At 37.3% G+C, this 19,657-nt stretch overlaps 1 protein-coding gene across 4 annotated transcripts in view; it reads left to right on the forward strand.

The window, feature by feature from the left end:
• Positions 1-19,657, forward strand: part of PACRG (parkin coregulated) — a 468,816-nt gene that overhangs the window by 32,081 nt on the left and 417,078 nt on the right. The window lies entirely within an intron of this gene.

Below are 19,657 nucleotides of genomic sequence, written 5' to 3' on the forward strand. Positions count from 1 at the left end.
TTCTTCCCCATAATTTCTTTATATATTCCCAATTCTAACTTTACATGTGACAGCCCTCTCAATCTACAACAGTTTTGGGGTGTGTACTACTTGCAAGGGTTTGACATTATTAAATTTGAGATGTAACATTGAGTATTACTATGTCTGGCAAAACTCCCTAAGTTTATTAATAGTTTACACAGGTTGATAAAACACTAATAGGTTTAGCAAGTTCAATTAAACAAGCAAATTTTAGTGTCTGCAGTCCCCTTGGTGCTTTCCAACTGGCCTTCAGTCTTTCATTACGACTTTCTGCCAGATAGTGTCATAATCAGATTTGTCTGTCTCACTTTTTATATTTACAGATCTCTTAGGGAAACAGAAAGGTTTTCTACCTGCTCTATCTTCTGCGGAGGAGGAAGGCAGTATAGAGTGATATGCTGAAGGGGTTTTGATTGAAGGCAGGAAGATAATCTTGCTATCTCAAAAAGAACAATGAGAGTAATGGAGGTTGTTCAAGTGTCCGAGGAACTGTCTCTTGTAGCAGACGATACTTATTATTTATTCGATATGCCAAGGTGTGCTGTGTTGTCTATTGCATTCCCAATGTGGAGATGGTTTATTTTAATTGGAAATATGCCTGTGAGAATCCTGCAATAACAGATAACAGTATTTTTAGAAACAAACGTGTTGTCTTATTGAAGTGTGACTAGTGGCTTTTGCCACTTCTCCACTGTAAACACCAATCGCATCTGGTAAGGGTTGAATTTTTAATGATGTGGACATACCTTTTTCATGAAATTAAGTAGATACAATGAAAACAGTATTGTTGGATTAGTTTCAAGTTTTAAGTAAAGTTAATGATATTCCTACCAATTTACATGCAGTTTATAGTTTTCTGTGCTTTCCTTCATCACAACCATCTTTTTACAATCTACTTATTCTCAGACATCAAGTATGAATTCGGGTAAAAGTCCATTTTACTGTAGAAGCTCCTGATTGGCTCGGTGGGATCACATGTGCTTGCACACTAATTAAAATCGTGTGAACTATGGCAACTGAGAAAATAGAGTTATTGATAGAGTTATAAGTGATCTTGCATATTAATAAACTAGGGAAAAAAAAGAATGATTATTTTGTCAATCATATACAGGTAAATTACAGAAATAACACGTTGTGTGTATGAACTTTCTTTCATATAGTGGATTGTTGGTACCACAGTCTTCCTGCAACAGTATGACAGGACTCTCTCAGAATTCTATGCTGTTGGGAAGCTGGCTCACTGTCACGGGCACTAGGAGTCTTTGCCCAGGAAATCACCAGATGTTGGCTTACCAGAGTAATATAGATGGTAATAGGTACTCTGGTAGCAGGGTGACAACGGAACTGGAGGAACAGCAGATGGTGAGAGAATGCTCGAGGAAAGTCTATGACTAGCAGCACTGGTAGTGAGTATATAATTGAACACGAGGAACAGGATGGACAAGGAAACGTAAGGGTAGTCAGTGGTCTGCGTATAGCAAGTTGTACCACTGCTATAGTGAGGAGGAATGTCCAGAGGTAGCGAGGAGGTAGTGAGAGTCAGCGGTCTGCGTATAGCAAGTTGTACCGCTGTCTAGGTAAAGGAATGGAATCCAGGTGAAGGTAGATAACAGGGAAGTCAGTGGTCTGCGTATAGCAAGTTGTACCACTGCTATGTGAGAGGATACTTGAAACTGGTGTCACAGGGAACTGGAATCAGTGGTCTGCATATAGCAAGTTGTACCACTGCAATATATATGTGAGGAGGGCACGAGGAGATGAATGCTATGCAGAGTATACACGGGTACACAGAACTTGATCCCACGATGATATCACAATACAATGATAACAGAGCAGCACTGCTAAAGTATACAAAGTCACAATAACAATCCAGGCAAATAGGAGACAAAGTCAGTGGTAGCGATAGTCTCAGTGGATAGAGGACTCCGGAGGAGAACACAACTCAGTCCAGCTAGATATGCAATACACAAGCAAAGTCAATGAGAAGTATGCATACCGCGGATCAGGAGAGCAGGCTGTCAGAGAGACGTGCAGGGATACCTGAACGGCTGAAGGCCGGCAGGAGGAGAGATCACTGGAAGGTGGAAGCGGTAAACAAGTTGGTGCAGCGCACGGCAGGTAAACCATCATGAACGAGGCAATACTCTGGAAGCAGTAGTAAAAGGAACTGGAACTTGAAGAACACGGGAGAGTTGAGGTGGTCTGAACTCCAGTAGCAGAGATGGAAGCAGCGGAGCGCTGACCCGATGAACACAGGAGAGTTGAGATGAGCTGGAACTTTGTAGAAGCAACGGAGGCAGCGGATAGAAATCAGCTGGCTGCAGACACGATGAACACCGGGGAGTTGAGGTGAGCAGGAACTCTGTAGAAGCAACGGAGGCAGCTGATAGGAATCAGCTGGTGCAGACACGATGAACACAGGAGAGTTTGAAGTGAGTAGGAACTCTGTAGAAACAACGGAGGCAGCGGATAGGAATCAGCTGGTGCAGACACGATGAACACAGGAGAGTTTGAAGTGAGTAGGAACTCTGTAGAAACAACGGAGGCAGCGGATAGGAATCAGCTGGTGCAGACACGATGAACACAGGAGAGTTTGAAGTGAGTAGGAACTCTGTAGAAACAACGGAGGCAGCGGATAGGAATCAGCTGGTGTAGACACGATGAACACAGGAGAGTTGAAGTGGTCTGGAAACCACAATAGAAATAACAGGAATCAGCAGGAGCTGAATACACGAGGAAACACAGGAACACCTTCAGAGGCTCATGGGAATGAGACTCCAAGATCAGGCAATGAGGTATTGACCACAGGTGCTTTAAATAGGGAGTGTTGCCTGATCAGCCAATTAATGAAAAGTAACAGATACTGAAGGCTTGAAAGGGCTGCACATGCGCAGACCCTCAGGATGGCGGACGGCCACGGTTCCTAAACACACGAGAAGTAGCACTCACAGTCCAGTGAGTGACACTCACTTCACTATCAGACTTTATGCTTGTGGCTTCCTGCATTCGTCATTACCCTACCTGCATCATATTATTGACACTGTCACGTGCATATGCTCAAGCCTTCTTGTGTTGACATAACACTGACAGCTCTTGGACCTTTAGGAATTTATAAGACTGGCAGAGTTGCTCTATGTTCCTCACAAGATTATTAAAGCACTAGCTGTGCTTAACATAGGTATCCTTGAGTCTTGTGTACTAAAACTGCGCACATTGGGCCTCTCGCATTTTGTGCTAAGAATGTAGGTGTAAAAATTCTGTGTAATTCTGTCACACGTATCTCCAAGCACACCCAATTCCAAAATAGTAGTATTTTTGCGTCGGGTGTACAAATGTGTCTACTTATGCCCATGGTGTGGTAGAGATATATGTTGACAGTGTTAATAGTAAATGTGAAAGTTTCATTACCCTACTTTTAGCAATATAATGTAATGAAGTGTCATATACACAAGACAGAATATGTGAAATGTTATTCTGTCCGAAGTCAAATTTTTTACTAGTCTCTATTTTTACTATTTTTTTCTATTTTTATTAGTCTCTTGTTTCTACTGGCGGGCGACAATTTGACAGGTCTTATACTGAAAGGCAGGCACTGTATTCAATAAATTTTAATGTCACATTTTTACACATTAATTTCTCAATATTAATGCAAGGTACTGTCGCAAGTCAAAATTAAATACTGTTTTATGTACTCTAATGGAACAGTGTCAGTGTCCCCAGTTAAAATCATGAAAATTGTTGAATGTTTTCTTGGCTTTATACACATTTTAATCATCACATCTATTTTGTATGCTATAACAGAGCAATAGGGGCAACTTTGCAGTGCTGCTTAATTGAATATGTCTTTTGGGAAGCGTAAGATTCAATAGTCAGTGTCCTTCAGGCACAGTCAGAGTTTAGAGGGGAAGGGAGGACAGTTATGTGTAGCCTTCTATCCCTGAAGTAGGATGACGAAAACTGTTGACTGGAGAAGCATTTAAATACAGTCAGATTATAAACAGAAAAAATATTACTCTCTTTGACCTCAGTCTTCACACTTACACTTAAACTGAATATTTTACAACAAAGCCAAGTCACCAGTGTTTTTTTGTTAAATGAACCTACATTCCATTAGACTTGCTCTGTGCATCTCAATAAATTTAATTAATATAAAATATAAAATGAAAAGCTGTCATGGGAAAAAACAAAACTTAAAAAAAATCACACAAACAGAGCCCATTGTATAGCATATTCTTCCCTCAATAGCTTAGCATAGCCAACTGGCACAGCCATACAGCTCTCCATTTGAATTACATCCCCTTGCTATTTTAATGGTTACGCACGATGGGTTCTGTTTTAACACCAGTTTTCTCTGGGTGAATCTTTTGAAAATAGCAATAAGAATCTGGAATGTTTTCCTTTCAGACAAGTGGAACTAAATGCCTTGGAGCCAACGGAGAAAGCCATTGAAACAGCTCAAAAGCACTTTCAGTTTGCCAAGCACAGATATGCTTCATGGCAGTTGATCTCTTGGTGATGTCAGGAAGTCACCAAAACAGGAATGGATTAATGCCACTTAGTCAAACAATGCCGTGCAATAATTTATCCTTCCAGCAACAATTTATACATGTTTGTAAGCTGTGATACCTTACTGTCGATTAAAAGCTTTTCCCTGCACTAAATATTTAGAAACATTTTGGCACTGCAATCAGCAGCTACGTTTAAGGAACAAAAGAAATGTCATTTAGGGTGATTTGTCAGAGTTTTGTTTTTCATTTTCGTATTTTTAATTCCAGCACGAAAAATAGTTAAATATATTCTGTGACCTAATTATTAATCGTGTGAGTTTCCTCTTTGGCATGTAAAGATTAGCTTGCTGAGCAGTTTCATTAAATACAGACTTCTACCTGTTTGAAATAAAGTTAATTTATTTATTGGAAAATGCTTTTTTGCTATTATTATTAGCTCTACTAAAGGTATTTGATGATCTGTAGTAAACTTTCATGCACTTCATATAACTGTATGTTATTGTGCAATGAATGTGTTACCTATCAGGATAGCTCTTCATAACAGTAGTTACAAATATTACTCCCATAGGTAAAGCAGGATAGACACACAACTATTGTCTCCCTAATTCCAAATTAGCTCCTCATTTCTAAACCTCAACAGTCCTGTCACAGGGCAGATGTTAGAAATAGTCTGAGATAATTTCACATCCAGCTCCCAGAGGTCACTATTATTACTGATCTTGCCATTGAAGTTTCCCTTATCCAGAATAGCCAGTACTGTCACTGAAGAATTTTTAGTGGATCCTGTCTCCTGTTTTGGGTCTATAAAAAGGCACATTCTGATTGAAACTTTACTTGAGTATTCTGCCTGCTCATCTTCTTCTACTTGCTCATGTACCTTGTGACATATTGACTAATCTCTTGTGTACCAACCCTGGCATATGTCTGACTACCTTCTTGTAGTATTTCTATCCTGGAATACGTTTGACTACCTGCTTGTGAATGGATCTTGGCATATGTCTGACTACGCACATGTGTACGAACTCAGACTACCGCTTGTGTACAAATCCTGTCATACATCTGTGTACCAATGCTGACATATGTTTGATTATCTGCTTGTACATCAATTCTTACTCTTGTACATCTGCTGTTGGCCATTGGACTTTGGCTAACACACCAGTACTGCAATAGCAGAATATATTGGTCTCACCCTGCATAATTCCTCCTCTCCTCAAATAATGTTCTTCAACTGTCCCTCCCTCAGTTAAACTGACATTAGTTAATTTGTTTCTTAGTTGATTAGTTGCTGACCAACTGGTGTCTCTTGATACTATTACAGCAAAGGATCGGGGTAAATCCTTATTAACTGCCAAAGAGCTGCAAAAGCAATTTTACCTGCTATGAATCTGGTGTATAACCTAGATATTCTTGCTGGGTAGGCCGTGTGTTTTTAGAATGCCAATTACAGAAATATTTCTCTGTGTTATCGAATTGGGCCTCTAAACAATGATGCAGCGCTACCTGTAGTGCAGTCCTGGCCAACCTGTGGCTCTCCAGATGTTGTGAAACTACAATCCCCAGCATGATTTACCAGTAGCTGGCAGTACATGTTGGGACTTGTATCACAACGACTGGAGAGCCACAGGTTGGCCAGACCTACTGTAGTGACTTCATAGAACATTATAGCTTTCTTGTAGTTTCTTAAAGGATAGTAATCAATTATTATCTAAATTCTGTCCCAACAAACTGTATTTGTTAGGGAGTTCAAATGTGGGAATGTAGAATTGGACAAAAGTGGGTTATGTATTAGGATACCCATATAGCCTTGAGACCCTAACACTGATATCCAGTCTGTATAACGGGTTGACTCTGCCCACTGCACGTATCAATTAAATGTCTAAATATAGTTTAAAATTATTATTTAGAAGCGACTGGGCCATTAAGACTCCCAATGGGGTTGTTCCTAGAATTCTAATTACTTCAGTTGGTCTGCCAAATAGTATAAAAAGTGATTAGTGCTCACCTTGCTACATGCTTTGGTGTCTGTAGGTTGGTCAGTGGTAGCTGAGCTCTGGTCAAATCCTCATATAATAATTTTGGGTATTCCCAAAGGAAAAAGCTGGGAAAATAGGGGAAAGGAAAAACCGCTCCGCACTAGACAACAACAATCGCTCTCAAATTTCTTGGAGGGGGAATTACCAATACAACAAGCAATATCGGGGCAAGTGAACGAATCCTTACAAGTAATTAATTTATCAGATAGAATTTTGGATGAATCCCATTTGAGACTACTTGGCTATGGCTTAACTTTTTCACCTATAAATAATTTTGATCGATTTAGATGGGAAAAAGATCTCCATCTATTTACGAGAAAACTTCGCCTAAATAAATTCTTTAGTAAACATGAATCTACTAGTCTACATAGAACCACTTTGGATACTCCGCTACAACAAAAAAAGAACATTAGGGGAGATAGTGATACACCTCCATGCATTTTAACATCCTCCTTAATAGAATCTGCTACCAATGAAATGGATACCAATTTGGTAACTTCATTGATGGATATAGACCTGGAGGAAGAAGACAATCAGGCCTTATTTGCTTTAGAGCATCTTTTGGAGGAACAAATCGGTAGAGAAATACAAATAATTAGACCTATTTGTAAGAGAAGATCTACCTTCTGCCCCAATGAAAATATTAGCCCGCAAATATCAGTTTTCGAGAATATGGTATCACATGACTTGGATATCCTAAAATTGAAATCCATGAAGAATAGAAAATACAGGCAATTCGACAATCTGAGAAGAGATGAAAGACAAGCAATCCAAGAGATACAATCATGGCAGGATGTTGTTATCAAACCATCCGATAAGGGTGGGAACGTAGTAATATGGCCCACCTACATGTATAAGGAAGAAATGTATAGACAACTAGGGGATAAAAAGTGTTACCGCTTGCTCTTTTCCAACCCCTTAAATGATTATAAATCACTATATAATCTAATGATCAAACGAGCTTTTGATAATGGGGTGATCTCAAAATCAGAATTGGAATTTCTGCATACTGAAAATCCTAAGGTACCAACTATATACTTACTACCTAAAATCCACAAGAATGCTACTAAACCACCTGGAAGACCCATTCTTTTGGGAATTGGAGGCCTGACCGAACAAGCAAGCATCTTTGTGGATCAACATCTACGTGGCTATGTAACCTCACTGCCATCCTATGTCAAAGACACCTCAGACATTCTTAAACTTTTGGATGATCTCACTTTAGAACAACATGTTTGGTTGGTAACCATGGATGTGGAATCACTCTACACTAGCATCCAACATGAAGTGGGGATAGAGGCTGTTGCCTTCTTTTTACAAGCCAGTGATAACCCTGATCTCAATCTTTTTCTGATAGAACTTTTGGAGTTTATATTAAAAAGGAACTTCTTTGTCTTTGATAATAAATTCTACTTACAGGTACGAGGTACAGCAATGGGGGCGGCTTGTGCCCCCACTTTTGCCAACCTCTACCTGGGCAGATGGGAGAGGGAAACTGTTTTCTGTGAAAAATTAATCAAGTATACAGATAATATTATTATTTGGATGTGTTACATTGATGACATTCTCATAATGTGGAATGATAGCCAAGAGAACTTTGTAGAGTTCGTGGAGATTCTAAATGATAATCAAAACAATTTACATTTGACGTATGAAATGAATCAGGAACATGTCAACTTTTTAGACCTAACCATCAATAAGACACAGGATGGTAGAGTAGTTACTGATTTATTTCGTAAAAAGACAGCTACCAACAATATACTTCACAGTGAAAGCTCCCACTTTCCGCCTGTAATCAATAATATCCCGAAAGGCGAATTTTTAAGATTGAGACGAAATTGTTCCAGTACATCTGACTATAAAAAAAGATCCGAAGAACTAAGTATGAGACTTGTACAACGAGGATATAGTAAGAGACTCATTAAAAGAGCCCAAAATCAGGCATATATGAAAGATAGAAATCAACTAATATATAGTAAGGCCAGACCAACTAATGAAAATAAAATTAGAATGGTGGGGGATTTCTGCTACGAATGGAAAGAAATACAAAACATCATACAACAACATTGGCCCATTTTACTATCAGACATTGATCTAGCAAAAAGTCTGAGGAACAGACCAGACTTCAGTTGGCGTAGGTCACCTAACCTGGGTGACAAATTGGTGAGGAGCCATTTCTCTATGAAAGGTACAAACTTATCTGTGAAAGGATCCTATAAATGTGGTCTTTGCAAGGCGTGTCTACACATGACTAAGACCACAGACTTTCTTGATAAATATGGTAACAAACACCAGATTGAACAGTTTATCAATTGTACTACTAAATGTGTGATATATGCTCTGACATGTCCGTGTGATAAGATCTATGTTGGCATGACCAGCAGAATGTTAAAAAATAGACTTTTGGAACACATTGGATCAATCAGAAATGCAGCCACAGACAAAAACAAGTTCAAACAACTGACATCAGTAGCACAACACTTTTTACATGAACATGGAGGAAATCCACAAAATATGAAGGCCTTTGGTATAGAACAGGTTAAGATGGGCATTAGAGGGGGAGATGTTACTAAACAGCTCCTACAAAGAGAGAGCAGGTGGATATTTCTCTTAAACTCTATAATACCATTTGGTCTCAATGAGAATACTAGCTATGCTAGCTTCTTGTAAGATGGCTTATTAAAATATCAATCTATCGTTTGGACAACTATTGCATATTCCAATGCTCTATAATACAATAGAGACTTCGATTATCAGAGAAGTGCAAGAGTGCTGTGACCAATATTATTATCTATATCTATTAAGATCTTTAACATGCTATAGAGACTACTTAAGAGTAAAACTAAATTTTCATTCAATCCAACAATTTGTTTGCGAGTATCAATGCTATCATTTTTGACAGATAAAGATCCATAGGGCATCTAAAATTATCAATTCCTCAATTTAGTTTAAATATGACCTTACTTAGTGACTTTAATCTAATTTTATTTAATTTTAGCTTAATCTGGATGGATAATGTGTATATATATATATATACATAGGTATAGATATTTTAGCCACCTTTTTTTATTTATAAAAATATGTTTTAATTGTCTATTCCCTTTTTTTATTCACGATTCTAGACCAGCATATGGTCCCTAATCCAAAAAATTTTTTTTCACATACACTTATGTTTATTAATTAATCACGGATATTCATCTGTGCTATGTCTCATTTCACGTAATAGAATAGGCACAAGAGAGACTCTCTTATCTCTCTCTCTTCTCTCCCGAATTAAGGAGACCCACAATTGATCACTTAGCAAAGTACATCCATGTATCATTACACACATCTTCTTTCTCTCTTTTTTTGTACTCACTTAATTCACTAAGAAGAAATTTAATAATAAATTAAAAGGACACCAAGTGGCTACTATATATCTTTATTTTTTGAAATATGTATACGTGAATGAATAAATACCAACAATATAAAAAATAAAAAATAAAAAATAAGAATAATAATAAATTAAAAATAATAAAAAACAATAAAAAATAAAAATAATATTAAAATATAAAATAAAAAACAAAAAATAATGAAAAACAACAAAAAATAAAATAATAAATATTAAACAAAATAAAATAAACAATAAATAAAAAATACAAAATAAAAACTATAATATCAAAAATATAGAAACATAATAATAATATACTATGTACATATGAAAATATACTATGTACATCATAATATAAACAACCTAAATATGTATTTATACTTTTTAATAAATTTGCAAATAGTTTGAAGCCCATGGTACAATAAGGTCATCAGATACTTTCCTTTTTAATAGTTTCTATAATATATAAGGTCATAGCCCACTCTGAGTTACCAGCAATGTACTCTACATACATATAAATACACTTCTCTATGGGTATCTAGAATATAATTTGTAATATGTTTTAGCTCATTTGTAGATAACAATGAGGATATACTAATACCTGTAATCCTTAGAATCCCTGTTTAAATATGTAAGCGATGGTATCTGCCTTTGTATCTCATGCCACGCAATTTCTCAGTAGTATCAATGCAATCTGGACATATACGTCATGTAGTTTCAAAATAATGATTGGTCAGGAGGGGTATAAAACCAACCCCTTAGCAGTAACCCAGTAATTCCATGACTAAGCTTCTAAGCGAAACATACGTCGGGCCGGCGTCACAATAGGTGACGTGAAACCCGGAAGTGGGCGGAGCCAATCGCGGCGTTGTGCCGCTGCATCTAACTACTCACTACTAGGGGGAACGTCTCTGTTTATGAAATAAATAACACATCTCTCAGTGCGGTGTCTCGCCGCTGAATCGAATTACTTACCTATAAAGCAAATCCTTCTGCTCACAAGCGCATAATAATAACAATTACGGCGCTTTACCGCTGTAAGAAATAACTTATTTTTAGAGTAGATATCTTTCTCTCTATAAGTGCACACCAAATTTAAGTACAGCGACCTATTACTGTACTTTATAACCTATTACCAGGGGAATACCTTTGCCTATAAATCCACAATAACAACATTAAATAAGGTACCTTGTCGCTGCACTGTGCAGCCTTGTGGCAAGGCAATAATATAGGATGTATGAATGAGTGGTTCCACTGTACTACACTGTCTCCTATTAGGGTGAATCCCTTTGGTTACAAGTGCACAATTATAACACAAAATAAGGCGCTTTGTTACTGCACTGTACAGTTTATTGGTAAGGCAACAATATAGGCTGCACAAATGAGTGGTCTCCCTGAAGTTATGCTACAAGGGAACAAGTAAAGCCACGTTATGCATGTTTTGCCTATCTGGGAATACCCAGTGATTCAGCTTCTGACTATGGTTAGGACTCTGATTTATTTATAACAGAGGGACACTCTCCAGTGATTCAAGATTATAGGGAGGAAGCTTACGTTCTACTGCCATCTAGAGTCTACATAGATACAACAGGAATAGTGTTTTGGTGAATGTAACATTGTTACCATACTATAGGACCTTATAATCACTCTCCTTGGTTATTCCTCACCTTACCTATCGTGTACATACATGTGAAAGGAACTTCTACTTGGCAGATCTTCCCCAATTATCAGTACTCTCAAGATTGGCTCCACCACAGGGTTATACTACTTTTAACTCTATTCTTTTCAACACTATTACTTTTAAATACTTCGCTTTTTTAACCAGTTGTATACCGACATACACTTTTTTTAATACATACCATTAAAATATTAGTATTAATTGATTATTTACTTTATACCTGGAGTGCTTCTTAGGTCAAGATTCTTTTTCTCTTTCAAATCCATAATAATTTTGGGTGTAAGATTATTTGAATAAAATAAATTCTACCTACTACCTAAAGTGTCGTCTTTTCACATATGAAATTTATTTCTGACGATCATTTAGTAGGAGAAGAATATTTGCATGTAGAAATAAAAATTGAGTTTTACAATTTGTAGCGGGCAATCAGGAAGTGTGCTGCATGAAGGTGGGAATTGTAAGTGAAATATTGTTGATTTTTGCCATTTAATATACAGCCCAGAATAAGGGCTGAATAAACTTACTGCCAAACATGAAGTAGAATCTTTCAAGAATTATATTATGTTGTCCATGTATAGAGCCTCAATATAGGGTCTCACTGTAAGCTCTCTGGTAAAGTCACAGGAACAGAGTTTTCGAAGCCAGTTCCTGGATTGTACTGACCACTACAATGGGGGATAATGGACATTCTTGCCAAGTGCCTCACTGCAGAAGGAGAGAAGTGCAAGCCATTTGCCGCTCTCTTTTTGCCATAATGGTTTTATGTACTTATTTGGACTTATTTGGTGAACCTGCAGCCAACACCAAAATATGTAATGTAGCTTCACAGAAAATTATATTCTATAACTGCAAACACTTTAGCAATGATAAGTGAAGTCAACACCCTGTTGTCTGCTTGATTTGACTGTTCACCAAACCCTTTCTAGAATTAATTGATGTGGATTTGCTTGGAATACAGCCCATTAGGGCACAAGCGGGTTGTGGTGTAGTTTCTAAAAAATGTAAAAATGTGACTGAACACTTACACAAAAATTGGCAACATATAGCCTTGTTGTCATAGAACTACGATGTCTAGCATACTTTAGCCAACTGTATAGTATAGTTCATCAGCTGAAGAGCCGCACACTGCCTAAAGCTGGGTACATACTGCACTGTTTTCGTCCAATAATCGGCTCAAACAGCCGACATACGACCGCTCGTTCAAAAGTCGGGTCAGTTGGTACAGTGACACGATGGTCGAAAGTCTGCCCAAATGGACGATTCTTGCCTCATTTGGTTGGTCGTACCGTTTAATATTTTCGTTCCAATCTCGTTTCCGCTGTGTAGTGTGTATAAACTTCCGACAGATCCACGACAATCCTCCGATACTTCCCCGACCTGGGGGGGTGTGTGTATGTCAATTTTTATGTCAATCCCAGTCTCACGTGGTGCGGAATCCGCACATCACTGTGTTTTGTATCGATGTATATTGCACCTGTCTGGCTGCAGACCATTACACTTGTGTAAAGCACGTGAGTTATTACCCTTTGCGTCTATGATGACAATGTATTCATATTTACTCTTTATACACTTATACCTTTATAACCTATTAAAGCTATATTAACCTTTATTAACTTATAACTGTGAATTACCCAGAATAAACCACACATTGTTCAAGCAACATTTTTATTGCAAGAAAAAGGTACAAAAATTTGAACACACACAGCTGTCAGAAAGATCCGCATGAGAAGTGAGAGCGCCCATACCAATCAGAGAGCTGAATACTGCAGAGTATTATTTTTAAGATATTTTTAAAGGTGCTACTGGTTTGTGGCAGAACAGGTCTTGATGTCGTTTCTATTCCCTTTGATTTCTTTATCTACGAAAAAAGGAAATTAAAAAATGTTTAACATTTAACTTCAATATCTGTAATTTATATTCTACAACATAAATACTCTCATTTTCTCACCTTTCACACTGCTCGAGATCAGTTTATATTTATATTTTGGTCCCTGTGGCGAAATCGCAATAATAGCGGGCTTAACCTCCGAGCATTCTGGAAGACAGGCGCCATTTTGGTTATTATAACGGTACAGGTATGTGCCCAAAGCTTTTACATGTCTACACATGTTCACTGAAATACCTTTGTGTAGAACTTCTTTAGTATATTTTTCTTGTTCAATTTTTCCTTGTTTGCTAACATTAGTGGTATCAGTGGTTTCTAAACAGGCCTTCTCACCGTTAAATCTTCGTTCTGACAAAAAAATTAGGTTATAAATTAGCATTTTACATTGCTTTATGTGACACTTCATCTACACTACAGGTACACTACATCTGCTACTGACCTTTTTTAATGTCGTTGTCGTCCTGGTCTAGTACTTTGACCATCATCTCCACCTCTCTTGGGCTCATTGGATTTGCTCTTTCCTCTTCTCGAGAATCTCCATTCCCCACCTTAACTTTTCCAACATTTTTTTGGCCCTTCCAGCACCATCTCTGACTCTATCTCCGTCTCTGTCTCCATAGCTGCAACCCCCACTGACACCCTCTCTTCACCCGCAACCCCCACTGACACCTTCTCCTCACCCGCAACCCCTGACATCTTTGTTTCTGCTGTGGACCAATCAGCGATGATGCACGCCAAGAATGGAGCATTCCATTACATAAGAAGGGGTTTTTATTATTAGGGAATATTCATTGCATTCCACTTTAGCAGTTAAATGTTTTTCTAAATTTAATGTATATTACTAAACTTCTATTTCATAGAAATTAAGGGAGTTAACTATAGCTAAACTTCTGCCCCTTTATGCTAATGTCTTTGGTATCTCGTACATTTCCCGCAAATGTCGCTGCAGTGTGTACGAAATTTAAATCATTGTTCACTACAACATGGCTGTAAAAAGTCGCTAACGGGACATCCGCTCTTCCCTTTCTCGTCTTAAACAAGGCTAGTGTGTATGCAGTCCATGGACCGAGCGATCGGGCCATCGATTGCATGTAAAATCGATCGGCATAAAAAGTTGGTCGAAATTTCTGTAGTGTGTACCTAGCTTAAGTCTGCTTTATCATCTGCTTTCAAAAGACTTACAAATCTGCTTTCAATTTCTAAATGCCTGGAAGCAAATACAAAATAAGTGGCAAAGCTTATCAACAAGGTAATTTGGACAGAAAGGGTCTCTGTTCTATCCATAGCACCTTTTAATTATTATTCTATATAATCAGAACATTTCTACAGCATGCATCTGTAAGGCAAAGGAATGGGTTTTGTTACTGTTATTCACATTCCATTGATGATAACTTCAAAAAGACCTGTTTGTTCTTCAGAACTTTTAAGTAAAAGTTATAACACTAGAATGCTTTAGAAGGCTCATGTTTTATCATGAGACATTGTCTTATCAAACTCATATTACACTTTTCTCCTTGACCAAACTTTTCTAGTCCCGTGGTTTATCATATCTTAAAATACCATAATTATTTTGTGAAAATTAGGTATCTTTCTCCTAATGCAAAGTTATATTGAGCAGTAGCTGCATATCTGCAAAATATTAATTAACAGCTATGAAGAGGAATGCATTTCTTACTAGATGAATAGTCTAACTCCTAAGAGGATTATGTGTTAGAAAGTATATTCCTATTAATTAAATATAACCTAGTGTAATTTCAACATTTTATCTGGTAAATTCTGTGTTCAAGTCAACATTTATTTATATTTTTGTTTATTTTACTTTGAACATGTTATTGTTACTGTTCTTATGTGACTTAATATGGTATAGTTGTCAGCTTTTTGGATTTTTTTTCATTCTTGTTTTCAGTGGGTGTAAGTTAGTGGTGATGACAGACACAGTGGGTCTGATTCAAGTCCGAATGCAAGTTGCGTTGCAAAATATAGCACAGAACTTGATTGTAGCACTGACCATATTCAAATCCAAGCCATCTCAAGATATGTTTCCATTTGAGTCTGGGTTTTAATATGCTCTGCCTACACAGTGCTTGTCGTATGTAAACAGCAGATAGTACAAATAGCAGTATACGCACAAGCATAGGTGCAATAAGTCACACCAGAACACATATAAAAATAATATTTTAAAATAAATGAGCAACTTTAAACAGTATAGTCATTAATACAAATATGGATTTAATATATATATATATATATATATATATATATATATATATATATATATATATATATATATATATATATATATTAAACATTAAGTACATAAAGATGTTTTTAATGTGTAGTCTACAAACAATGCTTTTTATAGTGTATCATACTTGCTTATATGTTCTGTGCCATCTAATAGTGCACATATGTGGAGTTTCTAAAACAAAGTCTATGCTGTTTCAGTCATCACTATCAGTCAACACTTACACTTGCCCAGTAGCTAGTGCAAATGGTATGGCTGAAGCCAAGCATACTTCCGAGAAACCCAGGACAAAAATAGGCCGCATCTATGTCAGAACATTCTCAGCGCCCTTACTTTACAAGTCCTTTGTTAGTCCACCCCTTCATTCCCCTGTTCCACCTCTCAAAGTGTAGACAGTAGTAAGTATCATTTGTGTTCGGACAGGAATTGCATGCAATTGTATTCATTGGTGTAAGGTCCATTTCTGAGCATGCACAGAGCTATTTCACAAAAGATACACTATGTAAATGGAGGTACGTCCGAACTTGAATCAGGTCCAGTATTGGGATTATGGCACTCAAAGGCAGGAGATGACTTAGAATTGATTGTCTTCTGTTCAATTATGCTTTACTGTCAACGTATAGTATTTACAATGGAAAACAGATTACTGATCCTTGTATGCAGTAAATTGCAGCTTACAAACAGAAATGTAAAATTTATGGTTATTTGTTTTATGGTTATTTGATTAAGAGGGCAGCACGATGGCTCAGTAGTTAGCACTTCTGCCTCACAGCGCCAGGGTTATGATTTCAATTCACGACCATGGCCTTATCTCTGAGGAGTTTGTATGTTCTCCCCGTGTTTGCGTGGGTTTCCTCTGGGTGCTCCGGTTTTCTCCAACACTCCAAAAACATACTGGTAGGTTAATTGGCTGCTATCAAAATTGACCCTAGTCTGTGTGTCTGTGTGTGTGTGTGTGTGTGTGTGTGTGTGTGTGTGTGTGTTTCTGTGTGTGTGTATGTTAGGGAATTTAGACTGTAAGCTCCAATGAGGCAGGGACTGATGTAAGTGAGTTCTCTACAGCGCTGAGGAATTAGTGGCACTATATAAATAAAATGATGACAATGATGATGATGAGATCAACAGTAATAAAATCACTTGTTTTCCTGCTCACCTTAAAGACCACTCAATTATTTCTTGTCCCCAATTCACTTTTTTAATTAAAAATTTGCAGCCATGTTTGCAATAGATCTTTCCCAAAAATGAGAGTGGGGTTTCAAAGTCTATGTTATGTAGATAGCATGAGGAAACTAAAATACCAGTTATCTGTGGATGTAATTTCCAAAGCGCAAAATGACCGAGCCAAAACTTTTTGGGAACCAGTGGACAAATGGTAGCCTATTATGCAAAGTATTATGTTTATTAGTAGAGATAAGATATCAAGTGCCAATTTTATGGCTTTTTTAACCTCACAAACATTTTACAGCTTTTGGTGACATTCGAGAGTTGTTTCATACATCTTTCATGAAAGTAACCTAACCTCCTAAATGAATCAACACCTGTTACACAGAAATCACTCAACTTACACCATTAACACAAAACCCTTTTTAGTCTTTGATAAATGATCCCCATGGAACCAAAACCACAAAAGGAAGTTTTCATGCATAGAGCTATACTTGGTAATCAATTTAATGAACAAATTAATTTGGTTTCTTGTAATGAAGTGCTTAATTAACATCCATTGTCCTTCACTGAGATTAGTATTTCTCTGATGCAAATCCCACTGCATTCAGTAACTATTATAAAAAAAAAGAATAATGTACAGTGTGCCATATAGTGCAATGGTAAATCAATGTAAAAATTTAAAACCCAATTTTAACCTTAGTAATTACTCTTTACTTTTAAAACCTAAAAAGGGGAACCATTTTTTTCTGCTCGTTTATTGTGGTAGAAAAGAAGAGTATAAATATTTGTGAATGTAAGTTATCAATTGTAGACTTAAATGTCCTTGATTAATAAAAATAAATGTGGTAGCACAGTATAACTCTGCTTTTAAGCTGTTAAGAAGAACATAAAATGATTATAGCTTGCAGTAAATGTTATTACTGATCGGAGATGTTTCCTGAGGGATCAAGCAATCTTCTGCACTTTTCTTAAAACTGACCCTCTCACCTTGAGAAAGCAGACATGAAGGAGAGCTGCAAATACAGGACCACTGTCAGGTCAGCCTGTCGTGGCTCTGACAGGTCTCTGATATAAAACCCAATTTACTGTATAAGAAGCACATCCATTATCCTCCTGATTTTAAAATAGAACATACATCAGCAAAATGATAAAAGAAAGTGCTTAAGAATTATGAAAGTCAAGGACTATGTCATATTGGAAAGTTTTTTGCATATTACTGATTCAAATTACGCTAAACCTTAATAACATTCTTCTTTCTTCATATTTCATGCAAGTGCTTAGCACCACAGAAAATGAACTGCTCATCCAAATTTATCCTGCAACAGCCATTAGTTTAAATATATTGCTGTTTCTTCCTTCCCGCAGAATGTAAAAACAGTTCACTCATATGTTATAAATATGCTACTTAATTATGTTTTGTTTTATATGGTGTTTTACTTAGTAATGTTTAACAGGATGTGCAGTTGTCTAGATGTTCTAATAAATTGTATTTAGATTTAGCCACTCATTTAAGCGTGTGACATGAAGAATTTCTATGATTTATATTGAATGTTTAAATGTGGGTAATTTTTATGTAGTCGCATGAAATGCAGGTGCACAGCCAGTTCACTTGATAATCTTTCTCAGGGAGATTTAAAGTCATTGGTCTGGAATTGCTAAAATTATACTATGTAAATGAGCAACTCATATTTTAGCGAAGTCGCTTTTGTCTCAGCGCTGGCTGCGTCATGCTGTGAATATCCAGTGGGTAAAACAATGATCCATGGTCTGCCATATAAATGTAATTTCCTTGAAATGACTTCTCATGAATAGAAGCTGCATCTTTGCATGTTGCCTCAAGGGAATAGCTTAGAACTCTCCTTACCCATGCGAGGCTTTGTAGGAGACATCTCATGCACAGCAGTTTAAATTTGCCTTTGTATCTACAGGTTAAACTGCCTCTGTATTATTCAAGAAATTTTTTAAAGTAGCTTTGGGTGAGACCCTTATGGGCAGGCCTTCCTCCATGTCATCTGAGATTCTCCCTTTCTGGAGGAAGCTGAAGAGCTAGTACTCTAAGAGAAATGTCGTTCAAACTGGGGGAGAAAGTAGCCTGCTTATGCCTTGTAGTGGAGGTGGGCCTGAAGACCTTATGGCTCCGGGGTTAGGGATGTCAAGGGGCCCCACTAGCTTCTCTTTATGTCACAGAAGGATAGGACCCTTTTCATTAAGGGAAGGGTCCAAATACCCAAGCCCCTGCACTGTCAATGCACAGCACAGGGTGATTTGGAGCACGCACCTTGGGCTTCAATTTAAAAAATAAAAAAGACACATTTTGAAGGAGCATTACATCAAACTTTTTCTGCCTGTAGCTATGGAGTTATCATCACTTGGTCCTCTGGTATTAAACTAAGATGCTAGAAAGTACCAAGACACCCTTTAGGACAGCCCTAGTCACAAAAGACTGGTAAAAAGCCTAGTCACTGAGGGTAGATGCACTTACACTGACATTTTTTGACACTATTTTCTTCGCCCTTTGACTGAACGAGAAGTTGAAGTTTTATAATGCCAGCTAAAAGGTTGGGGTTCTACAAGTACCTATTTATATAAATCTCTTTTTCATTATTCACTTATTTGTATGCTACTTTATACTTTATTATGTTTTGTTTTCCACAGATTGTTGTGGTATGTTACCTTTCCCGAGTTCTAGGGTAAGTGGCAGGGACATAGTGGATTCCACCTTTTTCCTCCTCATAGCTCTCCCTCTTTTGGAG

The sequence above is a fragment of the Mixophyes fleayi genome, chromosome 3, assembly GCF_038048845.1.
Source record: "Mixophyes fleayi isolate aMixFle1 chromosome 3, aMixFle1.hap1, whole genome shotgun sequence".
NCBI lineage: Eukaryota > Metazoa > Chordata > Amphibia > Anura > Limnodynastidae > Mixophyes > Mixophyes fleayi.